Source organism: Psammomys obesus, unplaced genomic scaffold, assembly GCF_907164565.1.
Source record: "Psammomys obesus unplaced genomic scaffold, mPsaObe1.curated_primary_1811, whole genome shotgun sequence".
In the NCBI taxonomy this organism is placed as follows: Eukaryota; Metazoa; Chordata; class Mammalia; order Rodentia; family Muridae; genus Psammomys; species Psammomys obesus.
In genome coordinates this window covers 3,741,985-3,756,099 of record NW_026596147.1, presented here as the reverse complement: position 1 = coordinate 3,756,099, position 14,115 = coordinate 3,741,985, and positions in this window count along the sequence as shown.

The following is a 14,115-nucleotide window of genomic DNA, read 5'->3' as shown; positions in this document are numbered from 1 at the left end:
CCCAGTGAAGATCAAGGATTCTGCCATGTTGGGAAAGACAAAATGCAGAGGACAGTGCCCTTTTCCTAAGTAAGGTAAGAACAGACTATATGTTTTGACCATGTCAGCATAAATATTCCCACACTACACTGTTTAGTGGGCTGAGAGAGAAAATTATGTGGCTGTTCAGAGCAAAGATTGTAGCAGGATATACTGTTTTTTTCTCCTTCCTCTTCTGGCTAACCAAAAGGGAAAGCCAGAGCAAAGTACTTAAGAAGATGGGAAGATAGACATCGATTTTGAACACTGATGAGCTATATTAGTGGTATGTAGAAGGAGACATGTACAGATCTCAAGGGTGAACATTAGAAAATGCCATCAGTACACATGTTGTGTAGACAGAAAATTCAGACAACGCTGACAGGGATCCAAGTGACAATGCAAACCACTGGTGATGGTTTGTTAATGCAGAGCTCAGGGGTTTTGAAGTTAAATAATTTCATATCTTTTCTAATGAGTAATAGTCTGGACTTCTGATTGTTTATTTCACTGAAATAAATTGATGTGATAGCTCTCTAGCTCATGGACCTCTAGGTACGATTAGGATTTCATGCATGGCTTAGATGGCCATTTCTGTTTTCCCCCTCTTGGAATCCTATATACTAAAATAACATCCCAGCTCTTATTTGTGCCCTCTCCTCTCTTTTTTTCAAAATCTAGAATAAATAATCTGTTGTAATCATGTGCTCAGAGATAAATATGAATGATAAGTGTAGATGTACAACGCCCTTCTTGTTGCTTTGTTTGCTTTATATTTCTTAAAAGGGAGATATGAATATATAAATAAAATTTCACACCTTGATATTTTTGTTGAAATATATCGTTGGCTTCATAAGGGTATCTGAATATCTGTTATAAGGAGGACTGTGCAGTACTTCAGAACAGGATTTTTGATTTTGCCTTTGGGCAACTTAATTTCCCTGAGGCTCTTTTTTACATGGAAAATCTAGCAGGGCATACTGAGTGATAGTAATTACCACTTCATAGACAATTTGACAGAATTTCATAAAATAAGATTCTTCACACAAGAAAAATTTCAACATACTGTATTATCATTACTTTCATTTTCCAGATCATTTTGGCTATGAGCACCAAAGTACAAGTTGAATCTTTAGTTTTCTTTTTTTCCTACAGAGTTGGAGATAAAGAAGTTTTAGAATTTATAGTAGAGTCTTCCAAGATTGACCTCGCTTATCGCTGAAGGAAAAATCATAAAATTATTTTGGTTTCTTAATGTGTAATTTGATTTCACTTTATAAAGAATAGATAGGTGTGGAAGTTTGGTCTTTGAATCTCACTTATCAACCTCTTTCTCCTCTGATGATGTCTATTAGGAGAGTGATCTATATATATAGGAATACTAATTTAGAAGAAAATATTAATTTATTCCTTGCTGAACAAATACTCAATAAACTTTTTGGAAAACTCTCTGGTTGGGATCTTGGCTTTCATCAGAAGTCATGAACTACAATTCATTTGTTGTTTTGAGACACCATGTATTCCTGAATGCACTGGTACTCTCTATGTAGACCAGGCTGGCCTTGACCTCAGAAGCTGTGTTTGCCTCTGCCTCTAAAGTGCTGATGTTAAAGGTATGTCATATCATTTCCAGCTAAACAAGAATTCTTGATTCATCTTTATTTCCTTAAAGTTAAGAGGGAAATTGAGCTGCCATGGGCTACATCTGTGCAGGGGTTCTAGTTTTTCTCCATGCATGGTCCTTTGTTGGAATATCAGTTTCAGAAAGGTGTCCCTGGGAGGCCTGCTCTTTTCTGAGGGGGAAGGGAGAGATTAAATCTGGGGGAGAGGAAGTGACTGGGGCAAGGGAGTGAGGGGGAACTGTAGTCAGGATGTAATATATGAGAAAAGAACAAAAGCATTAAAAATAAATGTGATTTTTTTTTTTAAATTTGAGAACTGTAAAATAAGGGGCATTATTACATGCTGGAAAAACAGCCAAGTAAGTGATAGTGTTCTCTGTTTTTTCAATAAATCAAATGTTAAAATGTAAATAAACTGAAATTAAAATAGTGTTTTAAATAAAAAACAAAGAATAAAAATGTTAAAAAGTTTATAAAGATCAGGTATGTTTTCTACTGAAAACAGGTAGCTAGTTATTTAATGGAGAGTTTCAGTGTGGGATGATAATTCTAGAATCAAAGGTAATGATAAGACTGTAGCTGAAATACATATTTTTAAAGTGGTTGGAAAAATAAATGAATTATGTATTTTAAAGTTACTAAGAATAAAATTAATTTATTTGTTTAAAAAAAGAAAAGAGAGAGACTAGTTATCTGAGATGTGAGGTGATTCGCCCTCCTGCTAGAGAACCTAGGAAAGAACTAAGATGAGTATTTTGAAGTTGGTCTCTACAGAAAAGCCTCTACTTGAGGGTTCACCAGCTCACCCCTGAGAGGAAAGTAGTGGAACGTGACAGTCTAATTATGAAAGGAGACACAGAAAACAGAAGCTGCTTCAGGGTGTGAAGCACGTGCAGAGATGTGGGAAAGGCATTGGGTCTGCATTTAAGAGTCACTTAAACCATTTACAGGCAAAAATCTTTCAGTGAACCACAAAATTGAAAATCAACTATTTTTATAGACAAAAGGAATGAAGTAAGTTTAAGGAAAGACAGAAAGAAAGAATTAGGATCATGGATGGGCTGCTGTGGAAGTTGTAGTTTTTATAAAAACATCATATACTTTATAGGGTTTTATTCACTTCAAAAATCCCAAAGGATTATCTCAAAATAACTGAATTAGGCTTAATGCCATGATGAGTTTATGTAGTTCCCTGCTTTAAATGCACCCTGTTATCCAGAGTAGAAAATTTTCTCAGTCTTTGTTAAATCTAGAATTATTAAGCTGTACCTTTGAATGAGATTTAAACAAAATAAAGGTCATAGTTAACAGGAAGAGCCTAAGTGAGGTGTTGACACTAGAGGATGGAGAAATCACGGTGTTTTCTCTGTGACAGATGATACCCCGGCACCATGACACAAATCAACAGCAGCATGATGTTAAATAAACAGAGGGAACACATAAAAGCTATTGAAAGAATGTTATTATGCATGTAGAGTCATACTTACAAAAGTTTGTAGGTAACAGTAATACTTATTTTTCTTATATTTATACCTATAAAATCATTAATGTAGCAATAAATAGGATTTATATTAATCGGTAATTTCAGAGTCGCTAATATGTCTTCATTTGCCTCCTACCTTAATGAAATATGAACACTTTGTCAATTTCCTCAGAGAAATTTCTGTGCAATTAACATTCTGGTGTTGACTTTGAGCTTTTATAAAGGTGCTAGCTACTCATTTTTCAAAGAAAAAAGTAGTTCTACTTTATAGAAAGATGCCTGTTGAGAAATTAAATCTCCCATAGGCATCATTATAATTTCAAAATGCCATGATGCCCAGACTACAATCCTAGGTAGTATTAAGAAAAACCACATGGTACTAGGAATTATCATCAACAAAGGATTGTCAAGGCCACATTCAAGGTGATAATAGCATTGTGATAAGTTGTGCAGCTCAAGGGAACAAATGATATGAGAGGAGCATGGGGAAATTCCGCTAATATACGGGAAAGAGAACAGGGAGAGATTTCCATGTTTTAAATATAATCAGAGTATGAGAAAAATGAAGGGGCTTTTTGGGAATTGAAGGGAAAACCTTAAGATAATCAAGGAAAACTAAGGCCATGTTTTATAGTGCTATTTGCTTTAATTTATGGGCATTCTTGACTAATGTAAATGACATGGCTACCCACAGAAAAATGATTTGTTTACAGTTAGTAAAAAAATACTGCAAAGTACATAATTCAAACAATTACTCTTCAATATTTCTTATTCATGTACTTGCTCACCAGTTCTCTTAAGTCATAGAACTAACACCTAAAATTTTCCTGTGAAAAAAATGTCATCAGCATGACGATATAGGACCTAGGACCTACTTTACTTGTTAATATAGGACCTACTTTGTTAATTCAGTTAATTCATTGAACACAAATTTACTGAATACCTTTCATATATTTTCCTATGATATCTGTTATTGATGCAATAGACAGTCATTCTTTACCCAATGGGAAGTCAAGTAATAAAATGAAGAGTATTAGCATCAATCTGATATTGGATCACAATAGAAGACAGCTTCTAATGTCCCAGAATCAGAATGTGGTTTTCTGAGCATGAAGTCTACATCAGAATAAAATCAAATACACAGGAGAAGACAATTTAACTTATTTAAATACTACAAAACACTGTTAATTGCTGCAATTGATATGATTGTTAATAATTCTGTATCTATACAAATATAGAAAGAACCATAGTGTTATCTAAATGTACTGAATATTTACTGTATCCTTGGTATTAACATATATATCTGAGTTGTAATTATTCTATTAATCTTCACAACACATTTGTGATGTACCTTTTATGACTTACCTTATTGGTAAAGTAACAGAGATGTTAAGAGCCTCATGAAAATCTTCCCACTGGGTAGGAACTTGAAAAAATAAATATAAGTCATCTATCTGGCTCAAATCACATCAAATCTGAGAAATATTTTAATATAAGAAAAGATCAGCACATATATTTTAATATATACATTTAACTGTGGGAAAAGGAATTCTAATTATAAAACAATATGTATGAGAGCGTAACATCAAACTACTGGCTTAGTGTAGCTTTCCCCTTTTCTTTTCAGCCCCTCATCCTGAAGGACTTTTCAATCCCTGTAGTAGGTAGTCTGCCAAATCTTCCCTTGAAACACGATATTTCTCTTTGATTGAATGGAACTCATGATCTCTAGAACCTGCCATCCAGTCTGTAAATATGAAAATGTGTGGATGAAGTTGACAACTCACGTTTCAATTGAGAGAAATTCATTTTTCTTTTTGCTCAAGAATGAGCTACAGGGCTCCTGCCGGTTATCCCTACACACTGGTCTCAGTCTACAGAAAGAGACAGAACATTGGGTGATGATATTTCAAAGTAATGCTATGTTAAAAAGGAGGTTACTCTCACTGCCATGCATCCTTCATAACTATATGCCTGCCTCTACGAGATCCTAGCTAACAGTGGACCACATGTGTTTGAAATCTAGGCATGGCTGTATCATAAAGATTGAATGATTTAACTTTGACTACAAAGGCCAATAATTGGATCTTCCAATATAATTTTCAATTATGTTTAAATGCTTCTCCAACCCCTATCCTTAAACACCCTATGCCTCTAGAAATACAGGTCATTTAGCTAAATCTAATCTCAACAGAAAGCTTTGATGTTCTATATCAAATGAAAACTAATTTAAACCATTGATGCTGCACATTAATATTAAGCAATTACATTAAATAGAAGCACTGTGAATATGTTAATTGCTTTCATTAAAAACTGATTTTCTTAATTACTTTCTAAGCAAATATTCTTTACTAAACTATTAAGTATTTGCAATGCTTAAATTTCTTATGGGGATGTCAATTTATTTTAAATAATTATTTTAAAATCTGGTTTTTTTTGCAGTTTAAAATATATTTATAAAATTCTTAACAGGATATAACTTCAGAAGACTAGTCTGATTTTTAACAATGTTATAATTTGTATCTCTTATTTTTTAATCTTTAATGACTAAGGCTTTTGATGACACAATTTTGTCTTCCAAAGGAAAGGTCTACTTTCAGATTTTTGTTTTTTAGTTCTTTGAGAATTTTGTACGATGTGTTTTGATCATATTCACACACTCCCCCAGTTGTTCCTATATTTTCCTTCCCTTTCCCGTACAAGCAACTTTGTGCCCTTTGGTTTGTAAAAAATTCACCAGGTTTGGAGTTTCGGATCAAGACCCGAGCCTACCACAGACGGCCTCTGAAAGATTCTACTGATGGAGGCATCGAAGAAGAGGCTGAGAATCATAGCCAAACTTTGGGCAGAGTGCAGGAATCATATGAAAGAACGGGGAGATTGAAAGACCTGGAGGGCACAGTAGCTCCAAAAGGAGACCAACAGAGGTAAAACAAACAAATAAACAAAAACAAACACAAAAAACCCAACTGAGCCCTGGAGGCTCTGGAGAGACTGATACCCCAACCAAGGACAATGTACGGAGAGGACCTAAAACCCCGGCTCAGTTGTAGCCCATAGACTCAGTATCCAAGTGGGTTCCCTAGTAAGGAGAGCGGGGCCTTTCTCTGGCATGAACTCAGTGACAAGTTCTCTGATCACCTCCCCCTGGAACGGTGCTTTGCCAGGCTACAGAGGAAGACAATGCAACCAGTCCTGATGAGACCTTACAGGCTAGGGTCAAATGGAAAGGGAGAAAGATCTCCCCTATCAGTGGACTAGGGTAGGGGAATAAGGGGAGAAGAGGGAAGGAGGGTGGAATTAGGAGGAGATGAGGGAGGGGGCCACAGCCATGATACAAATTGAATAAATTGTAATAAATGAAAATAATACAAAAAAAAGGAAAAAATTACACCAAGACCAATTTGTGCTGCCTGAATATTTTTGGATGTGTACCTTCATTGGAGTGTAGGTTGCTTACCAAATGGTAAAATTCTTAGAGAGAATAGATTTTCCTTTTCTTAGCACCTAATAATTGTCAAATCACCAACAGCTAGAGTTAGGATTTCATGGCCAATTTGCCTCTCCATAACAAAATTTAATCTGGATAGAGCTTTCACATGTCTTGTGCAAATTGTCCCAACCGCTGCAAGTTCATATGTGCAGCTGTCTTGCTGGGTCCTGAAAACTTTCCTTGCAGTCACTTGCCACTTCTTATGCTCTTTTTCTCCTCTTCTATAATGACACCTGAGGTTCATGAGGAAGGTGGCAATTCACGGCTGAGCATTCTATAGTATCTTATTTCCTTCTGGTTGTGTGTCTCTTTCTTCATCACAATCTACTACAAGTAGACATTTCTTTGATGAGGATTCAGAGATGCAATAATGTGTGGGCATAATTGTGTCATTAGGATTCAGTGTAATACTATGTGCATTTCACAAAATAGCACTACGTTTTCATCTGTGGCCTAGTACCTGTCTAGTCTCAGGCTTTTTTCCCAGTAATGATGTCAGGTATGGGTCTCCTTCTTGGAGTATGACTTTAATTTAGTCACTAGCCATTCTGTCATTACTTCTGTAATGTGCAGGCTATTTTTGCACATCGGGCGTGTCTTGTCAGGACAGTCATTAGTGTACCTGGCAGTACTCACAGGTGGAAAAGATTACTTTTGTTCTTCCACAGTATAAATGGCACTGTCTAGCAGTATAAAAACTAGCCATAGAGGTAAAGTTTCCAGGTCAGTCCCAGCTTGTTATCTCATGTACTGTACGCAATGTACAGTACTCATGTACTGTACTTCAGTCTTTAGGTCTTACCATCAAGTACTTGAAGGCAACCAAGAGAAACAGTTGATTTTATAACTCTAAAGGAGATAACTTATTATTACATTAGGAATTTTACTTGTTAGTCTCTGTTATCTAGTAAGGCCATTGTCATATGACTAAAATGGCAACTCCATTTTAATTTTGTGTATGTGTGTATACATGCATATATTATGAAAAGTACATTTTTGAAAACTTCTACAGTAGTACATTTCCACAAGAATTATTTGAAAAGTCTTTAATGTTATCTCATTCTTCCTGTATTCCTTTTACACTGCCTTCCCCTCTTCCATGACAATTTAAACCTTCCTGTTTTATTATTACCTTTAAACACTTCAAACCAGTGCATTCTGTCTTCTCACCCTATTGAAATCCCCCCACATGGCTCCTTAGTGGCTTTCCAAGTTCTATAAGTATTCCAAATGAAACATACCAATCTGAAGATTGAATTAAAATTCACAAGTGAGACATGTGATCTTTGTGTTTCTGTGTCTGGGTCACCTCACTCAAAATTACTGTTTAGAGCTAAATGGGTTGACAAGTGAATTTCACAATTTCATTTCAGTTAAACATGCACATAGAGTTGAATAATATTCCATTTATATAATGTTTTCATTATTCATGTATTAGTTGAGGGCATCTAGGATGTTTTCATTTCCTGGCTATTGTGAATAGAGCAGTGACGAGAATGGATGAGAAGATATCTCCATAATAACCTATGGAGTTTTTTGACATTTGGTCAACTGTGTTATAACTGGATTATGTGGTGTATATATTACCAGCGTTTTCAGGTACCTCTACAAATGATTTCTATAGTGGTTATAACAATTTGCATTCCTACCATCAGTGAGTACGAATTTCCTTTTCCCCACATCCAACCAAGCATTAGTCACTATTATTATTATCACTACCACCGTCATCATCATTATTATCTTAGCTACTCTGAATAGGTTAAGATGAATATTAAAATGGTTTTAATTTTCATTTTTCCTGATAGTTATGGATGTTGAAGAAAGACCCAACAAAAAAGAAAATTATAGGCCAGTATCTTTGATGAAAATAGATAGAAAATTCTAAACAAAATACTTGCAAAACAAATTTAGGAGCACATGAAAAATATTATCTGTCACAATTAGGTCAGCCTCATCCTAGAAATATAAGAATGGTTCAATACATATAAATCAATAAACATAATCCTCCACATAATTAGACTAAAGATCAATACCTGCATGATCATCATATTAGATGTAGGAAAGGCCTTTGACAAAAATTCAACATCTATTCATCATAAAATTCCTGGAAAAAATAGGGATACAAGGGACATATCTCAGTATAATAAAGGCAATAAACAGGAAGCTAACAGTCCACATTATTATTATTTTTACTTTTTGCTGTATTTTTAAAAAGTTTAAATTTATTACAATTTATTCAATTTGTATCCCGTCTGTAGGCCCCTCTCTTGTCCCCTCCAAGTCTCACCCCCTACCTCTTCTCCACCCACGACTGTCCTCCTGTCCACTAATGGGGAGGACCTCATCCCCTTCCTTCTGACCCTAGCCTATCAGATCTCATCAGGACTGGCTGCATTGTCTTCCTCTGTGGCCTAGTAAGCCTGCCTCCCTACCTCCAGGGGGGAGGTGATCAAAGAGCCAGACCCTGAGTTCATGTCAGAGACAGGCCCTGATCCCTTACTATGGAACCCACTTGAAGACTGAGCTGCCATGGGCTACATCTGTGCAGGGGTTCTAGGTTATCTCCATGCATGGACCTCAGTTGGAGTATCAGTCTCAGAAAAGACCCCTAGTTCTGTTGCTCTCTTTGTGGAGCTCCCCAACCCTCCAGGTCTTTCATCTTCCACTTCTTTCATAAGATTCCCTGTACTCTGCCTAAAGTTTGGCTATGAGTCTCAGCATCTGCTTTGATACTCTGCTGGGTAGAGTCTTTCAGAGGACCTCTGTGGTAGGCTCCTGTCCTGTTCCCTGTTTTTTCCATCTTCTGATGTCCATCCCATTTGCCTTACTGAATGAGGACTGAGCATCTTACCCAGTGTCCTCCTCCTTGCTTAGCTTCCTTAAGGTGTACAGATTTTAGTGTGATTATCCTATATTATATGTCTAACAACCACTTATAATGAGAGTATACCATGTGTGTTTTTCTGCTTCTTGAATACCTCACTCAGGGTGATTTTTTTTTTTCAGATCCCACCATTTGCCTGCAAATTTCATGATTTCCTTGTTTTTAACTGCTGAGTAGTATTCCACTGGGTAAATGTACCACAATTTCTGTATCCATTCCTCAGCTGAGGGACATCCAGGTTGTTTCCAGAGTCTGGCTATTATGAGTAAAGCTGCTATGAACATGGTTGAGCAAATGTCCTTGTATACTTGAACATATTTTGGATATATGCCTAATAATGGTATAGCTGGATCTTGAGGTACCGCTATCTCCAATTTTCTGAGGAAGTACCAGATTGCTTTCCAAAGTGGCTGTAAAAAAAATCACATGATCATCTCCTTCAATGCTGAAAAAGCATTTGATAAAATCCAACACTCGTTCATGTTTAAAGTCTCCGAGAGTTCCAGGATACATTATTCTTAATGAGGAAAAACTCAAAACATTTCTACTAGAATCAGGACCAAGAATGGTCATCCTTCCTTTTCTTGTTCAACAAAGTACTTGAAGTCTTTTCTAGAACTATAAGACAAATACAAACAGAAAATGGAAAGTCAAAAATATTTTTGTTTTCATATGATATGTCTCTACTCATAAAAGACCCTAGACAGTTCACTAGAAAATTTCTACAGTTGGTAAACATATTCAGCAAAGCAATAAAGAATGAATTAACACACAAAAGTAGTCTTCCTATATGATAAAAAAACAAATGATAAATATAACTTAAGAAGAATTGAAGCAACAATACCATTCACAACAGACTCAAAGAAAATTCTGGAATAAACCTAAGGAAGTAAAAGACTTGTAAGATGACAATGATAAAACACTGAAAACAAGAAACTGAATAAGATACTGAAAGGTGAAATATTTTGCTAAAGGCAATCTACTAATTCAGTGCAATCCCTTTAACAATGCTAATGAAGTTCTTCACAGAATTGAAAAAAAATCTTCATTTTGTCATAGTACAAAAGATCCTTGCTATCTTAAAACAATCCTAAACAACAGGAAAATTGCTGGAGGTACCATGATCCCAGATTTTAAGGTGCATTGTAGAGCTGAACAAAACCAGAATGATGCTGGCATAGAAACAGTCTCATTGGTCAATGGAATAGAACTGAGAAACCAAAATACTTTGGTTACCTGATATTTGATGAAGAGTCCAGTGGTACACAATGGAGGAAACACAGCATCTTCAACAAATGTTACTGGCAAAAGCAGATAGCTACCTGTGGAAGAACAAAATTGGATCCTCATCTCTTACCCTGCACAAAACTGAACTCCAAGTGGACAAAGGACATCTACATAAGACTCAATATGATTGCAGAGAGAACAGAAACCATGGGCAGGGGCATCTCTGAGACAAGCTGGAGACCTATGACAGGGTAGGCTCCTGGGAGTGACTCTAGCTGAGAACCCTAGTAGTGGGATCATGGAGACTGAAGAGGCCACCCTCTAACCAGATAGGGCTTCTAGTAGAGGAAGGGGAACACCAACCTACCTACAAACACTGCAAACCAAAATTTACCCTGCCTACAAGATGTGCAGAGATAAAGATAGAGGATAGACCGAGGGACTAGCTAACCAATGCCTGAACCAGACAAGACCCAAACCAAGGGAGAGAGCCAAACCCCGACACTAATAAATACGGTCTGCTGTGCTTGCAGATAGAATCCTAGCATAGCTAGGCTATTAGAGGCTCCACCCAGCAATGGGTCAATACAGATTCTGAAACTCACAGCCAAACATTGGGTGGAGCACACGGAGCTTTGTGGAAGAGTGTGTGTGTTGGGGGGAAGGATAGAAGGACGAGGAGGGGACAGGAACTCCACAAATAGACCAACCAGAGCCAAAGTAACTTGGGCCCAGGGGTGCTTGCGGAGACTGAAGCACCAAGCAAGGACTGGACCTGTGCCCCCTACACAAATGTACCTGATGGGCAGCTTGGTCTTCAAGTGGGTTCCCTAGAAAGGGGAGCGGGGGCTATCTCTAACAAGGACTCTGTTCCATGCTTTTTGATCACTTCCTTCTGATGGGGCTGCCTTGCCAGGGCACTGAGGAAGAGGATGCACTCAGTCCTGATGTGACTTGATGTGCTGGGTGGGTTGGTCTTATGCTCCCCTTTCTGAGGGAAAAAAGGAGGTGGGCTGGAGGAAGAAGAAAGGAGGGAATGACAGGGAGCAGAGGAAAGAGGTGGCTACAATTGGGAAGTAAAGTGAATAGATAGATAGATAGATAGATAGATAGATAGATAGATAGATAGATAGATAAAGAGATAAATAAATAGATAGATAAATAAATAAATTGATAATAATAAAAGACTCAATACCCTGATAGGAGTGGTGGCACACGCCTTTAATCCTAGCAAAGTGAGTCCAGTACAGTCAAGGCTACACAGAGAAACCCTGTCTCAATAAGAAAAAAAAGACTCAATATCAGAGGAAAATGTTTAGAATATGCTTGAACTAATTTTCACAGGAAAGGAATTTATAAAGAGAACCCTAATACCTCAGGCATAAAGGTCAACAATTAAGAAATAAAACTCCGGGGCTGGAGAGATGGCTCAGTGGCTAAGAGTACTGTCTGTTCTTCCAAAGGACCTGGGTTCAATTTCCAGCACCCACATGGCAGCTCACAACTGTCTGTAATGCCAATTCTAATGGATATGACACCTTCACACTAATGCACATAAAATAAAATTAATTTTAAAAAAAGAAAGAAGACTCCATAAAACCATAAAGTTTCATTACCCCAAACAACATCTTCACAAAAATGAAGAGGCAGCCCATCAGATAGGTCTAAATCTTTACCCATTCTATATCTGACAGAAGGTTAGCATCTATGATATACAAAGAATCCCAAAAATTAAATATAAAGAAAACAAACAAACCAATTAAAAGAAAAGAAATGGGGGCTTAGAACTAAACAGACAGTTCTCAAAAGATAGTTCTCAAAAGAGAGATAGTTTTAAGGATTTTCAACATCTGTAAGAAAGGTCTCTTATGTTTATTAGTGACAACTGCTGCACAAGGGGATGTGGATTCACTAATGCTAAACACTAAGGTGGTTCTCCAAGTTCATGGCAAAGGAAGGCTGAGAAGACATAGCTGCTTTTCATTACCTCCAGGTTTTAGTGCATTCATGTCTAACTTTTTTGAAGTTTTTTATTTTTTTGACTTTTTTTTCTCAAATGAAATTAATGGGGAAGAATATATGCATATTAAAATGCAAAAAGAAAGAGCTAATACAATTCCTGCTCCCCAAATATTACTTAACCTTAAAACTTCAGCCACAGCTGTATCAGGGTTATGTAATTATTTTTGTTAACTTATTTTTCCTTAGAATTTTGGGTGATAAAACTGTGCTAGAATTATTGTCACAAGAGTGGAAGGATGGAATCAAGCTAATAAACATAGCTGACACTTTAAATCCTTGACATTTGTTTCTTGTGTCTAACTAACTCTGTGTTCAGTGACCAAAATCTTCTAGCCTCTGTCAACTACGATCTTCTAGAAATTCCATTTTAGATTGGGTATGTAAGTGAGAATATGCACAGATTGTCTTTCTATGCCCAACTTATGTCACTTGCATAATGTCCTGCATGTTTACCTGTATTTTCACAAATGATAGAATTTCCTTTGTATGTGTGCATTTGTATGTGAAAGTATGCATATGTGTGAGAATAATGTTGGGTGGTGCTGCTTAGGATTCATATGCCTTGCTTTATAAGAAAGGGCTTTCACTGGGATCTTGGATCCGTTGATTAGAAAAGTCTGGTTGGCCTATGAGCCCAGGATTCTGCCTGTCTCCACCTCTCGAGTGCTATGATTAAAAGCATGCATCACCAAACCCAGCTTTTTATGTTGGTTATGAGGATTAGAATCAGAGTCTGTTGTTTACAAGACAAGCAATTAACTGATGGAGCTATCTTTCTACTCTAGAATTTCCTTTCCTTAAATGTGCAGTTGTATTTCACTGTGCATATTCATATCATATTTTCTTTATGGAAATTAAGGTGATTCCATATTTTAGCTCTGCCAATTAAGATTACAATCAACACAAGCATGCAACTATTTCTTTAACATACTGACTTAAATTTTTTGACATACATAGCCAGAAGTGGGGTTCCTATTTTAAGTATTTTGAGGAATAGTCATAGTTTTCAATAATTGATACACTAACATATTCCTTCCAACAAAGGTAGAGTGCTTTTCTTTTTTCCATATCCTTATCAGCACCCACAATTCATCTTTTTGATACTAGCCACTTTGAAATCTGTCTGGTGATACTTTGTAATTTTATTTGGCATTTTACAATGATTAGTCATGTGAAACACATTATCATGTCTTGACTATTTGTATATTTTCTTAAGAAAAAAGTCTTTATGATCTTTATTTATTTTCTAATCAACCATGCATTAAGTCTTTAGTCCACTCTGAGTTGATTTTTGTGTATGGTGCCCTCAAGGCATCTTTTTGTATTACTTATTTGTGTAGAGTCTGAGATTCCACTGGAATGACAC